The sequence below is a fragment of the Cibotium barometz genome, chromosome 21, assembly GCF_041138505.1.
Source record: "Cibotium barometz isolate CiBa-2024 chromosome 21, ASM4113850v1, whole genome shotgun sequence".
Lineage (NCBI taxonomy): Eukaryota > Viridiplantae > Streptophyta > Polypodiopsida > Cyatheales > Cibotiaceae > Cibotium > Cibotium barometz.
In genome coordinates, this window is record NC_141066.1 from 29565737 (window position 1) to 29581411 (window position 15675).

Sequence of the window (15675 nt, forward strand, 5' to 3'; positions counted from 1 at the left end):
AGAGATTGACATCAAGGTACAACATAATCTAGTTTCTTTTGTGGCTTGGAGTAGCTAGGGAAACCCAAACTTGAACCAAGTGACGTGAGGGTAAAGGTAAAGAATAAGAAAAACACTAAGGTGCTTGGTTTTCTGAAAAGTAACATCACTTGTGGGAATGAGAACTTCATTGGTAATTTTCTTGTTGTGCCTATGGGTCCATTCATCCTCGATCACAATTGGTCATCAATAGTACCACAAAATCTATTGATTTGAAGGCCCCACACTCAATGCATCTGTCATTATAGATGCTCATTCCAAAGGAGGAAATCTCAAGCTCAAATCCACTTAGTAACACCCCCAATCGTTCTACACCAACCTTATCTAGCGATTCACAAAACTCTAACTCCTCAAAAAAGAAGAATCGCCACTACAAGATTAAAAAAGCGGCCATTAAGTACTTCCTATCAAGAGGAAATGGCTTCCTCTATTGTGCAACTAGGACCAATAGAATCAATGAGAAAGAGGCCAAACAAGCATGGCAAGGCCAATCCACAAGTTACTCCACATTGGATTCCAAAGACGCTCCTAGAAGCACAAGGCTTCTTGTTGAGGGTAACTTGTGCATTTGGGTCCCGAAAAAAAGCGAGTGTGGTAAGTGCTTTGCCCAAATATGTTAGAGTTTATTCATTTCAATCAAGTTCTCACTTCTAATTCTCTAAAGTTGATAAAGGAAAGCAAATCCAAGTGGAATCTCTAGTCAAGTTTGGATTCCTAAGGAAATTTAAAAGTTGGTACACCTATCTAGCTAAAGAGATTATGGGAAGCCTCTACTTCTTATGCCATATCATCAACAAACAATCAAGCTCCCAAAGTTATCTCTTCATCATTGGGTCCTTGCCAAGAACTATTTACTAGCCACTCCCATGATTGCAATTTGTTGCCTTTGCCATTAGATTCAAATCATCACAAAATGGCTAAGTGTGCTCCATCTTCAACGTCAAAAGGGTGGATAAAACATGCTTATAGATCACTTCACGAAGTCAATGAAATGATGTGAAGAAATAAGGGGGGAGTGCATGACATCTCTACATTTTTATCCCCCATGAGTTGCATTTCGCTCCCTGACATTATCTTTTGTTCATTTTTAGTGGGAGCAAGATTGGGAAAACCCAACATGTACCATTTAATAGCACATATATAAACAAAAATCTAAAAAAAAACAATAAAAAATCCCCCAACATGTACCCAACATGTACCTTAGGAACCATTGTGGGCACTTTTACTAGAATATTTTGTAAGTTCACCACGCAGTTTTACAGTCTTCCACACACAAGTAGTCATCAATTTTTCAGACTTGAAGTCTCGATGGAGTGGTTTTACAACAACAAAGCTGCATCTTCCAAAAAGGAGGTCGGAATCCCACTTAAAGTACCACAAATGTGTACCTACAGCACGAGCATTAAGCAGGTGTATCCAAAATCGATTCTTCCTACGCTTTTTTCATTAGTGGCTTATTTTGAATGTTCACTTTGATTACATGATCACACCACAAAAAGCTGATTTTTGTTTACTTGCTATTTAGATGAACTTTAACACTACGCTCTTTCTGAGTGACTAGTATTAGGCCTATCTATACCACATCTCAACTTAGACTTGCCAAAGGAGTATACCAAGTGCTTAAAACATAATTGTAAAAGGCCATCTCGTTGTATTCTAGCTTTTTAGGTATGGGGTAAGTGAGAGGATAGAACAGCAAAAAGATCTCATCATACAATCAAAAACTTAATATATAACAAAACTAGACTTGCCATGTGTAATTTTTGGTAGGACCTTTGGATACCCGTGTGAGTGACGGCACCTTGGGCCTGATACCTTGGTTTCCATGAGGTGGACCCTTGCGTCTCAATTGTGCTTTACAAAATAACTTTAGAAATGAGACCAAGAAGATGCTCATCACCATACAAGATGTTTGGTAGGACCCTTGGATTCTAGTAATGGTTAATGAGTGACGGCACCCTGGGCCTGATACCTTGGTTTCCATGGGGTTGACCCTTGCGTCTCAATTGTGCTTTACAAAATAACTTTAGAAATGAAACCAAGAAGATGCTCATCACCATACAAGATGTTTAGTAGGGCCCTTGGATTCTAGTAATGGTTACTCTAGAAATGAGACCAAGAAGATGCTTAAACATACAAAGTGCTTTCTGTCGGACTATTTTGAAAACCATGTGCAGTCAAATATGCATGTATCTTTTCATACCAAGCTCGTGGAGCTTGCTTTAAACCATATAAAGCCTTTTTCAACCTGCACACTTTGTTTTCTTGCCCTCTTTGAACAAAACCATGAGGCTGCGATACATACACCTCCTCATGCAAATCTCCATTCAAGAACGCAGTCTTTATGTCCAACTGATGTACATTCCAACCATTATGAGCTGCCAATGCACAAATGCTTTATGAGATGAAAGAGAGCATCATCCTTTGGAGGAGATGGATTGCAATTCACTGATTGCGTAGTCAATTGGTGGAAAATAATTGTAACACACTCAAGCTTTCCCAGAGAGTGGTTACCGTACCCTTAGTGCATGACCCCACACTTATCAACATCCCAAGCCTCATCCCCCACTTATAAGCCATCATCTCAGGTAACCCCTAACACTCAACACTCCTATCGCCTCATCATGTCGACCATCCCCTCAAACCATTATGGAGATCCAAGACCTCACCAACAATAAAGAGGAAGACCACCCTCCCCAGTGATAGTGTTCTATGTCATTTTTAGTTTTTATGTTGCAAGTATTGTCCATTGTTTGTATTAGTTAAGTGATCTAAAAATGTGTATTTTATCTTTTGATTGGTCATGCCTCCTATATATATATATATATATATATATAAATATATATATATATATATTGCTTCTTGCTGTTTGTGCCAGTTGAATGTGGAGAAAGGACCTTTATAAACTAGACCTACAAAAATATAGTAATTATGTGCATATCAATTGGTAAAATCTTTTAATTGATTAAGTTATAGATAATATATTATGTCGTAAACCATAGGAATTAGTGCACTTGAAGCTTCTAGAGCACTTAATTAGCTTTTCTACATGCTAGAGGCTTGTGCTCAGGTATTTTGTGCTTTCTACACAAAATACATGCTAGGGGCTTGTGCTCATGTATTTTGTGCTTTTGGCACTGCAAGGGGGCTTTGCAAGCAAGAAAGGCATAAATTCTCTCGATTGTGATGGCATCATAAGCACAAGCCCAACTTGAAACAACACTCTCTCTCTCTCTCTCTCTCTCTCTCTCTCTCTCTCTCTTAAACCAAGCTTTACACAAGGGTGAGAGTCAAAACTCTATCTTAAGAACCAAGCTTTACAAGAGTGAGAGTCAAAACTCTATGTTAAGAACGACCAAAATAAATGTAGCATGGGGCTTTGCTCTCTTTGTCCTTACACACACACACACACAACGCAGTGCCCTTTGCACTGGCATGTAGCAGAAGTGATATACCATAGATAGAAAAGGTAACCGGGACAAACATGTAGAAAAGCTTTATACCACGAAAAGAAACCGAGTGCAACAAGTCAGAAGCCCGAAAACTCCCTATATCATCATATTTCACATCAGTTAAGCAGCACCTCATTCACCTTCCTATTTTCCTGGGGCTTCTCTTCTTCAGACGTGAGACTAACACCACTAACACCACTAACCTGTTGTGCACACTCTATACTCCCAACTCTGGTATACATATCAATAAGACCATTCCCAACAATATGTCATAGTCGATTCCCCCCTCAATAACATGTGCATGGGTCAAATTACCTAGATTTACTAGCACATACATTCAGAGCACACACATAGGTTACCCCTTCCATCTTCATGCCTTCATTCTGCATTTTCCAAAAAGGTTTGATGAGCTCCTCAAGAGGCTTGACTACATATAAAGGTAGAAAAATGGCATTCCATGAGACGACATCTCTATTTGGCATGTTCCTGAATGCTTACCATGCATCCGATGTGCTCTTGCATTTATAGTACATAACAACGAGGGTATTGTCTATGATGGTATTGAATTCAAGTCTAGTTTCAATGAAGTTACCATGAAGTATTCTTCTCTAGTCCAAATTCTAGGTACTCTCTATGATGGTATTGAATTTAAATCTAGTTTCAATGAAGTTACCATGAAGAATCCTTCTCTGGTCCAAATTCTGGGTAGAAGCGATTGTCAATAGAATTTGGGGTTCTTCTCGCAAAGGAAAACACTTGTGGGGTTATTCTAGGCAATCCCATTGCAATTGTATTTGGAATGGCATTTGGTGTTCTTCTCGTGCAACAAAGGTAAACACTTCTGGGGTTATGCTAGGCAATCCCATCCTTTGGAATGGTGTTCTTCTCGTGCAACAAAGGTAAACACTTCTGGGGTTATGCTAGGCAATCCCATCCTTTGGAAGTGGTTGAAAGCCTTTTGGGCATGACCATGCCTTGTAAGTCCAAAAGTCAATGAATTCCATGACACCACATCATGTTTTGACATTCTTTCAGCACCTTGCATGGATCCATAATATTGCCAAAATTGGCATACATTTTGGAAAGGGTATTTCCCACAATGATAATTGACTCGAACCTAGTTTGCACTAAAATACTTGTGTTTCCTATATGACAGCTTCCCTTCCAAGCTCAAAAAGTGTCCCTCCCTACCAACTATAAGTCCTTATGAAAGACTGAGGATCCCTAAAACTTGGGAGGGGGGAAGAGTCGGTTCTAGAACCATAATAATTTTTCTAAAAATAAATCCCACCAACCTTTTTCTTTAGAATCATTGACAATGGAGGGGGGGAGGGGGAGATGCTTCACATGTTTACTGTCTTCACACTCCTCCCCTTGCTTTGTGTGTGCTTTTATTTTTGGGGGATGATTGCACCATGAAGGTCCTCTTCTTGTAAGATCCCCGTCCCCACCGCGCAACAATTTCAGGGGTGCTAGCAGCAGAAGTAGCACTTCTTGCGCGGGGCAGGGTCCCACACTCGGGGCCTCGCCCACGGATATCCGGACAAGAGACTAAACTATCGGTTTTTCCAAAACCGAACCCGGAAACACATCCTTTGTCCGAATTTTTGTCTTCTCTAAAATGATTATGATGTTATGCCTCATTGAAAAAAGGCATTCCCCTCTCTTCTTTAGTAAATCCAACCATTCTTTATCCTAGATGAATGATTAATGGATAGAATCAAGTTTTTCATAATGTTTTTCTTAAATAAGTAGAAATTGTTTACATTAGAATGATTTAAATACTCTTGGTGAAATTCTAGTTGATTTTAGAGAGTTAAAAATTAAAAAATGATCAGCCATACAAAGGAGGTTATGGCAAAATTTTCTAAAATTGTGTAAAATACGTTTTATTTTTTTTAATCAAAAAGAGTAATTCCCATCGTATATGTACTATAAAAGTGTTAATTTTCATCCTAGGTATAAGAAAATGCATACTAAAAATATTTTATTAAAAAAGTGTTACTTTTTTTAGAATTAAATTCCATGCATAGAAGGAAGTATATTGAAATTGTTATTTTGATTATAAAAGTGTGATTTTCAGCATAAATGATTTTTATGCATAAATAGATGCATAAAAGAAATTCTTTTATATTAAAAGAGTGATTTTCATCATAAATGATTTGTATGCATAAACATATGCATAAAAGATATTTTTTTATATTAAAAGTGTGATTTTTATCATAAATGATGTTTATGCATAAATAGATGAATAAAAGAAATTCTTTTATATTAAAAGAGTGATTTTCATCATAAATGATTTGTATGCATAAACATATGCATAAAAGGTATTTTTTTAATATTAAAAGTGTGATTTTTATCATAAATGATTTTTATGCATAAATAGATGCATAAAAGAAATTCTTTTATATTAAAAGAGTGATTTTCATCATAAATGATTTGTATGCATAAACATATGCATAAAAGATATTTTTTTATATTAAAAGTGTGATTTTCATCATAAATGAATTTTATGCATAAATTAGATGCATAAGAGAAATTCTTTTATTCTAAAAGTGTAATTCCTACTAAATTGGATTTATGCATGGAAAGATGCATAAAGAATTTATTTTAATCCAAAAGTGTTATTCTCATCAATTTTGATTTTATGCATAAATAGATGCATAAAGAATTTTATTTTTAATTCAAAAGAGTTATTCTTATCAATATTGATTTTATGCATAGAAAGATGCATAAAAGATTTATTTTTATTTTGAAAGTATTATTTTCATTGAAATTAAATTTATGCATAGTTAGATGCATAAAAGATTTATTTTTATTTTGAAAGTGTTATTCTCATTAAAATGGAATTTATGCATAGTTAGATGCATAAAAGATTTATTTTTATTTTGAAAGTGTTATTCTCATTAAAATGGAATTTATGCATAGTAAAATGCATAAAAGGTTTATTTTTAATTCGAAAGTGTTATTTTCCTTAAAATTGAATTTATGCCTAATCAGATGCGTAAAGAATCTTTATATCAAAAAAATTAGAATTCTCCTACATTCTATAAATAGCTGTGAGAAGATGTGATAGGAATCAGATAGATGTAAATGGATGTGGGTATGGATGTGGATGAATGGATATATAAATGTGGAATGTGGATATGGATGTATGGATGTGAATGTGGATGTGGATGTGGATGTATGGATATAGACGCGGATGTGGATGTATGTATGTGGATGTGGATGTATGAATGTGGATGTGAAAATGGATGTATGGACGTAGATGTGGATTTATGGATGTGGAAGTGGATGTGGATGTGGATGTATGGATGTGGATGTGGATGTATGGATGTATGTATGTGGATGTGTTGGATGTATGAATGAGGATTTGAAAATGGATGTATGAATGTGGATGTGAAAATGGATGTATGGATGTAGATGTGGATGTGGATGTATGGATGTGGATGTGGATGTATGGAAGTATGTATGTGGATGTGGATGTATGAATGAGGATGTGAAAATGGATGTATGAATGTGAATGTGGATGTGGATGTATGAATGTGGAATGTGGATATGGATGTATGAATGTGAAATGTGGATATGGATGTATGGATGTGAATGTGGATGTATGGATGTGGGTATGGATGTGGATGTATAGATGTAGATATGGAATGTGGATGTGGATGTGGATGTGGAAATGGATGTATGCATGTGGATGTGGATGTGGATGTGGAAATGGAAATATGCATGTGGATGTGGATGTGGAAATGGATGTATGCATGTGGATGTGGATGTGGAAATGGAAATATGCATGTGGATGTGGATGTGGAAATGGATGTATGGATGTGGATGTGGATGTGGATGTATGGATGTGGATATGGATGTGTGTGTATGAATGCGGATGCGGAATTGGATGTATGATGTGGATGTACGAATGTGGATGTGTATGTAGAATAATGAATGCGAATGTGTATGTGAAATGATGTGTCGTCGATATGAGTGAATGGATGAGATGTGATGACATGTGAAGATGTGAATATATGATATGTGATGTGAATGAATCTGAGGTGATGAGATGAAAAATGATGTGATTGGATGAGAATGAGTACACATATGAATGGAATGTGGAATAAGTAATGTGGACTGATGAGAGGGATACTATGGAAAGACGAGAGTTCAATATAGAAACTGTATTTGTGACCTGTTTGTAAATGACTATCTTATGTCAAGAATGCTGGGGAAGCATTTTGACCGTCTTGTGATTAAGGTCGTGGAGACCTAACTGATAAAGTTGCTACTGACGGAGAGTCAATGGAGGACGTCTCACGTAGCAAGGTCGGCCGAGGTCTTGACCAGCCTCGGTTCGATTTAAATGGTGAGCTTCCGGTACGGTGGATGAGGGACCAAGGAAGCGGCCTATGAGTGAAGCGCTAGGTGACCTGCGAAGGATCCTAGAGGGTGTGACCATACAGTGCTCGGGCTCTGGGTCGTCGAAGATACCCACACATGCGTCGTGGAAGATATTGGAACAAGGAGTAAGAGTTGTTTTCTGAAACTGAGTATGGATCTGGTTGATTGACTTTGCTGGTCCTCAACTGATGAGTCCATAGCTCTCCTATATGGATTTGTTGGTTGATCTTGCTGATCTTCAACGAGGATTCCATCTTGATTTGTATAAATGATTATCTGCCGGGTATTATGAGCTAAGAACTATAGAAAAGGCCCCTGAGTGAACAGGTGGTGAGCGTTCTGGTTGCCAATGATGCCATAGATACTCCGATGAAGGAATGATTGGAAATTAAGATTCAACCGGATACTTGGGAAGTTTATGATCAGTAACACTATGATTTCATTAAATAACCGAATAAATACATTTGAATCTAGGAAAAAGGCAATTTCATATTGGGTGTGTAAGTGGTGTGACTGGAGTTAAATTTGCTTGAAAATCCGGCTAGGGGGCCTGGGAACTCTTTTCCCTGGTACCCGTGACAAAACCTAACCAAATTCTTAATTGGATCCCATCACTACAGTGGTTTGGCGGTTGGCTAACCCATGGGACTGGATGGGGTTAGAGGCTGGATTGATGGATCTGCCGTAAATCGAGACTCAATTTACTCAATTTATGTTTAGTTTGATAGATGAAGTAAATCCCGGACAAAAATTATTATATGGAAAAGAATCAACGGCGCGGCTGTGCCTCTCAATGAGGAAAAAAGCGTTGGTCTCTATGATCCAAGTATAGTCTTTTTCCCTGATCTGACTATGGGACTTACGGGTTTGGTCAGATGAGCTCAGTTAGTTAAGGCTTTTGACTACGTTAGGGAAAAGCTATCCTGGGCGAAGGAAGTTTTTTCGGGTTTGGTTTTGGAAAAACCGATGGATTAGTCTCTTGTCTGGATATCCGTCGTGGCGAGGCCCGAGTGTGGGACCGTGCCCCGCAAGCAAGAAGTTCTACTTCCATTGCTAGCACCCCTGAAATTGTTGCGCAGTGGGGACGGGGATCTTACAGTTGGTATCAGAGCTCTTTGGTTAATGAGGATCAACCGAGAAACCAAATATGTCAAAAATTTATCAAGAAGCACTAAAAGGTTGTAATTGTGTGATAAAATTTATACAATTTTATATTCAAACTGAAATTCGTAAATTGGTAATTGGGTCTTCAGATGGAAGTACCGCAATTGTATAGAATCCCTGACTTGCTTGAGGCCTAGACATGATGGTCTTTACCTTATAGTTCCAAGATCCATGACTACCCGTATATACCGAGGATATATCTGCAGCTCTTTACTGGCAATATATACGAGTAAATCTAAGACTTAAAATTATAAGCATTAATGCTATCTAGATGATGAATTCGAATGTGGTTGATATGATTTTTAAATTCTGGTTGTGAACTGATGAATTGATTTGGATTCTAATTCAAAAATGATGATTCCTTAAATTTGATTGAAATGTAATAAGCCAAGCAAAACCACAATGAGGATGAATGGGACGAGTTCCTGTGAGAATGTTCGTAGCTAGAATGACGTTAATGACTTCAGCAAATCACTATGAGATTAGTGGATTGTGCTGGCAGATTACTAATGTTAACTTTTGATCAGTGGATCAAGTTAAGGGTTGATAAATTAAAAATCTGAAAATTTGAAATTCCCATGGAGGATTGTTTAGATAGAAAAATTCAGTCTGATGGACCATTATTGTGTTAAAGATATGAATGAGATAATTCTAAATGAATTGTTAATTGATAATGCGTTCTATATGAGTATCTTTATCCCTTGACTCTGTGGGGAGCCAACCTATTTAGAGAACCCTGGATTCAGTTGAATCAAAAATCGGATTGCATCATAAATAAAGAGACTTAACAAGAATTTTCGTATTGATAAGAACATGGATCGAGGTCGTCATGGTAGAAATGTTGACCCCCAACTCGATGAAAAGAGCTCGACCTGGATGTTCGTAAAACTCTTCATAGTTCGCAGCCTGGACCTTTCAAGGGTGAAGGGGAAAACTTGGGCGAGGCTGTGGAGAAGTGGATCGAATCAATGGAAGAATACTTCGATGTCACCGGGTACAATGAGAGGAGCAAAATGGCTCTTGCAAGGCTAAAGATAGTGGAGACAGCTAGAGTGGCATGGAGAAACCACTGCGAGACAAACCGTCTTGACCGAAATACCCAAACCTGGACCGATCTCAAAGCTTACCTCAGAAAGAGGTTTTGTCTCCCAGGCTTTCTTGAAACTAAGATGAATGAGTTCTTGGAACTAAAGCAAGAAAACCAGATAATTGAAGAGTACCATCAGGCTTTTGCCCTTCTCCTTAAATATTCCCCTCAATTGGATGAAGAGCAGCTGATGGCCAGGTTCATTCGGGGAATGAACACTTTAGTCAAGAATGCCAAACCTATCTCAATGGCCGAAGCAGTAAGAATGGCGAAGGATTTCGCCAAAACCTTTGATGTCAAAGTCCCATCAAAACCAGCACCATCACCTTTCAAAAGGTTTTTATTCCCAGAAGGTGATTCCAACCTTCCTCCGCCTAAGAGATATCAGGGTCAAACCCAGGATATGGGAAGTTCCAGAATGGAAGAAATGTCCTTTTCCGGAAACTCAATCCCCTGGAATTAAACTTCAGAAGTTCCACCCTTGAACAAGAGAGTGAAATGCTATAACTGTCAAGGATTTGGACATCGCAGTATGGATTGCCCAACTCCTTTTGGATCAAGGTTTTCAGGGCAGGGAAATCAGGGATCAAGATTCCAGACTCCAGCCCCTTCCTTCCAAAGCAATCAGGATTTGGACATCGCAGTATGGATTGCCCAACTCCTTTTGGATCAAGGTTTTCAGGGCAGGGAAATCAGGGATCAAGATTCCAGACTCCAGCCCCTTCCTTCCAAGGCAATTAGGGTTCTATCCGCCGTCGCCAAAATCAGGGAAATCCCAGAGGTAGACCCTCTATCCAATCTGCAGTTTCAATCCAAAGTAATGCAAGACCTCCACCTCAGAATAGAGGAAGTCAAAGAGAGTTGTTCCCAAATCGGCCGTCCACTTCCAAGGCAGTAATGCTGGAAATGATTGAAGAAGAAGAAGAAGAAGAAGACGAAAGAGATCATACTCCACCTGCGAGATGACATCTCACGTTTTTAAAGTGGGATAGAATGTAAGATTCCTCCCCCAGTCCCTCATGATGTCCAAATTCTCCCCTGTAGTCAAATCCCTCTTCAGAAATATAAAAGATCTTGTTTCTACTAGTTTTGGCCTAGAGAGAGAAAATTTTCTAGAGAGTGGCAATTCATGTTTTAAATATTTTTGGATGGAACAATATTTCTTCTTATTAAAATAAGTTCCCCCGAAACAGAAGTTCAAAAAGATTTTCAGCAGAAGATGCATTAGAAATCAAGTATAATCTGTTCAAGAGGCCTTATCCTGAGGGTCAAGATTTTTTTAAAATTTTAAATTAAGGTTCCTATGGGCCAATAAGATCAATCCATGTGTGGGGAGGAGATAAATCCAATTTGTAAAAGAAAAATACCCAAAAACGAGTAAATGCTCACATAAGATGAAGAGTTGACTATATACTATGAGTATTACTAAAAAAAAGAGATATTTTGGGTATAATGATTCCATTTTAACACATGTGTAAGGAAGGGGAGTCCCTTCAAGGAGGCACCTACTTCACATGCTTGAATGAGTTTTAAACTAAAAAATAATGTGATATTTTTATCTCTCCTCTCTCTTGGATCAAATCGAATAAAAAAGGAACCAAACTAGGTCAAAATCTAGTCCAAATTCAACCAAACTGAATTTGGAAAATTCTTGAAATTAGTTGGTCTTGGTTAGAGCCTCCCTCTCATATAAATAGAACCTGAGTCCTTTGTAAAAAAATAGGAGAAGTATACTATGCCAGAATTATGTTGAAGGATAATTTTTACTATTCTCTAAAATTCTCTCCAAATTGAAGAAATTGGAGCTACCCTCCTTCTTCAATCTCCATTGGTGGCTCCATCAACATACCAAACCAATTGATTTGTTGGGGGCCTCTACCATGATCAAAGAAACAATAAATTTGTAAGGTAAAGTGTGAATTCTGATCTTTTTCCATAATTTCTCAATGTTTCTCTCTTCTCAACCCCTCTCAAGCTTGAGAAATGGCTTTTTATTGCTATTGAAGTTAATTGATGAATGGTAGTAAAGGAAATACATAAATTTTCATTTATGCTTAATTTTAATGGCTTTTATGATTTTTATCTTCTCTAAAATGATTATGATGTTATGCCTCATTGAAAAAAGGCATTCCCCTCTCTTCTTTACTAAATCCAACCATTCTTTATCCTAGATGAATGATTAGTGGATAGAATCAAGTTTTTCATAATGTATTTCTTAAATAAGTAGAAATTGTTTACATTAGAATGATTTAAATACTCTTGGTGAAATTCTAGTTCATTTTAGAGAGTTAAAAATTGAAAAATGGTTAGCCATACAAAGGAGGTTATGGCAAAATTTTCTAAAATTGTGTAAAATAAGTTTTTTTTAATCAAAAAGAGTAATTCCCATCGTATATGTATTCTTAAAGTGTTAATTTTCATCCTAGGTATAAGAAAATGCATACTAAAAATATTTTATTAAAAAAGTGTTACTTTCTTTAGAATTAAATTCCATGCATAGAAGGAAGTATATTGAAATTGTTATTTTGATTATAAAAGTGTGATTTTCATCATAAATTATTTTTATGCATAAATAGAATAAAAAAAATTCTTTTAGATTAAAAGAGTGATTTTTATCATAAATGATTTGTATGCATAAACATATGCATAAAAGATATTTTTTTATATTAAAAGTGTGATTTTCATCATAAATGATTTTTATGCATAAATAGATGCATAAAAGAAATTATTTTATATTAAAAGAGTGATTTTCATCATAAATGATTTGTATGCATAAACATATGCATAAAAGATATTTTTTTATATTAAAAGTATGATTTTTATCATAAATGATTTTTATGCATAAATAGATGCATAAAAGAAATTCTTTTATATTAAAAGAGTGATTTTCATCATAAATGATTTGTATGCATAAACATATGCATAAAAGATATTTTTATATATTAAAAGTGTGATTTTCATCATAAATGGATTTATGCATAAATTAGATGCATAAGAGAAATTCTTTTATTCTAAAAGTGTAATTCCTACTAAATTGGATTTATGCATAGAAAGATGAATAAAGAATTTATTTTAATCCAAAAGTGTTATTCTCATCAATTTTGATTTTATGCATAAATAGATGCATAAATAATTTTATTTTTAATTCAAAAGAGTTATTCTTATCAATATTGATTTTATGCATAGAAAGATGCATAAAAGATTTATTTTTATTTCGAAAGTATTATTTTCATTGAAATTAAATTTATGCATAGTTAGATGTATAAAAGATTTATTTTTATTTTGAAAGTGTTATTCTCATTAAAATGGAATTTATGCATAGTTAGATGCATAAAAGATTTATTTTTATTTTGAAAGTGTTATTCTCATTAAAATAGAATTTATGCATAGTAAAATGCATAAAAGGTTTATTTTTAATTCGAAAGTGTTATTTTTCTTAAAATTGAATTTATGCCTAATTAGATGCATAAAGAATCTTTATATAAAAAAAATAGAATTCTCCTACATTCTATAAATAGATGTGATAGGAATCAGATAGATGTAAATGGATGTGGGTATGGATGTATGAATGTGGAATGTGGATATGGATATACGATGGATGTGGATGTGGATGTGGATGTGGATGTGGATGTGGATGTGGATGTATGGATGTAGATGCGGATGTGGATGTATGTATGTGGATGTGATGTGAAAATGGATGTATGGACGTAGATGTGGATGTATGGATGTGGATGTGGATGTGGATGTGGATGTGGATGTATGGATGTGGATGTGGATGTGGATGTGGATGTATGGATGTATGTATGTGGATATGGATGTATGAATGAGGATGTGAAAATGAATGTATGAATGTGGATGTGAAAATGGATGTATGGATGTGGATGTGGATGTGGATGTGGATGTGGATGTGGATGTGGATGTATGGAAGTATGTATGTGGATGTGGATGTATGAATGAGGATGTAAAAATGGATGTATGAATGTGAATGTGGATGTGGATGTATGAATGTGGAATGTGGATATGGATGTGTGGATGTGAATGTGAATGTGGATGTATGGATGTGGGTATGGATGTGGATGTATAGATGTAGATATGGAATGTGGATGTGGATGTGGATGTATGAATGTGGATGTGAAAATGGATGTCTGCATGTGGATATGGAAATATGCATGTGGATGTGGATGTGGAAATGGATGTATGGATGTGGATGTGGATGTATGGATGTGTGTGTATGGATGTGGATGTATGGATGTGGATGTATAGATGTAGATATGGAATGTGGATGTGGATGTGGATGTGAAAATGGATGTCTGCATGTGGATATGGATGTGGAAATGGAAATATGCATGTGGATGTGGATGTGGAAATGGATGTATGGATGTGGATATGGATGTGGATGTATGGATGTGTGTATATGAATGCGGATGTGGAATTGGATGTATGGTGTGGATGTACGAATGTGGATGTGTATGTAGAATAATGAATGCGAATGTGTATGTGAAATGATGTGTCGTCGATATGAGTGAATGGATGAGATGTGATGACATGTGAATTGAGATGTGAATATATGATATGTGATGTGAATGAATCTGAGGTGATGAGATGGAAAATGATGTGATTGGATGAGAATGAGTACACATATGAATGGAATGTGGAATAAGTAATGTGGACTGATGAGGGATAATGTTGAAAGACGAGAGTTCAATATAGAAACTGTATTTGTGACCTGTTTGTAAATGACTGTTTTATGTCAAGAATGCTGGGGAAGCATTTTGACCGTCTTGTGATTAAGGTCGTGGAGACCTAACTGATAAAGTTGCAACTGCTGATGGAGAGTCAATGGAGGATGTCTCGCGTAGCAAGGTCGGAGGTCTTGACCAGCCTCGGTTCGATTTAAATGATGAGCTTCCGGTACGGTGGATGAGGGACCAAGGAAGCGGCCTATGAGTGAAGCGCTAGGTGACCTGCGACGAAGGATCCTAGAGGGTGCTACCATACGGTGCTCGGGCTTTGGGTCACCGAAGATACCTACACTTGCGTCGTGGAAGATATTGGAACAAGGAGTAAGAGTTGTTTTCTGAAACCGAGTATGGATCTGGTTGATTGACCTTGCTGGTCCTCAACTGATGAGTCCATAGCTCTCCTATATGGATCTGTTGGTTGATTTTGTTGATCTTCAACGAGGATTCCATCTTGATTTTTATAAATGATTATCTGCTAGGTACTATGAGCTAGGAACTATAGAAAAGGCCCCTGAGTGAACAGGTGGTGAGCGTTCTGGTTGCCAATGATGCCATAGATACTCCGATGAAGGAATGATTGGAAATTAAGATTCAACCGGATACTTGGAAATTTATGATCAGTAACACTATGATTTCATTAAATGACTAAATTAAATACATTTGAATCTAGGAAAAAGGCAATTTCATATTGGGTGTGTAAGTGGTGTGACTGGAGTTAAATTTGCTTGAAAATCTAGCTAGGGGGCCTGGGAACTCTTTTCCCTGGTACCCGAGACAAAACCTAACCAAATTCCTA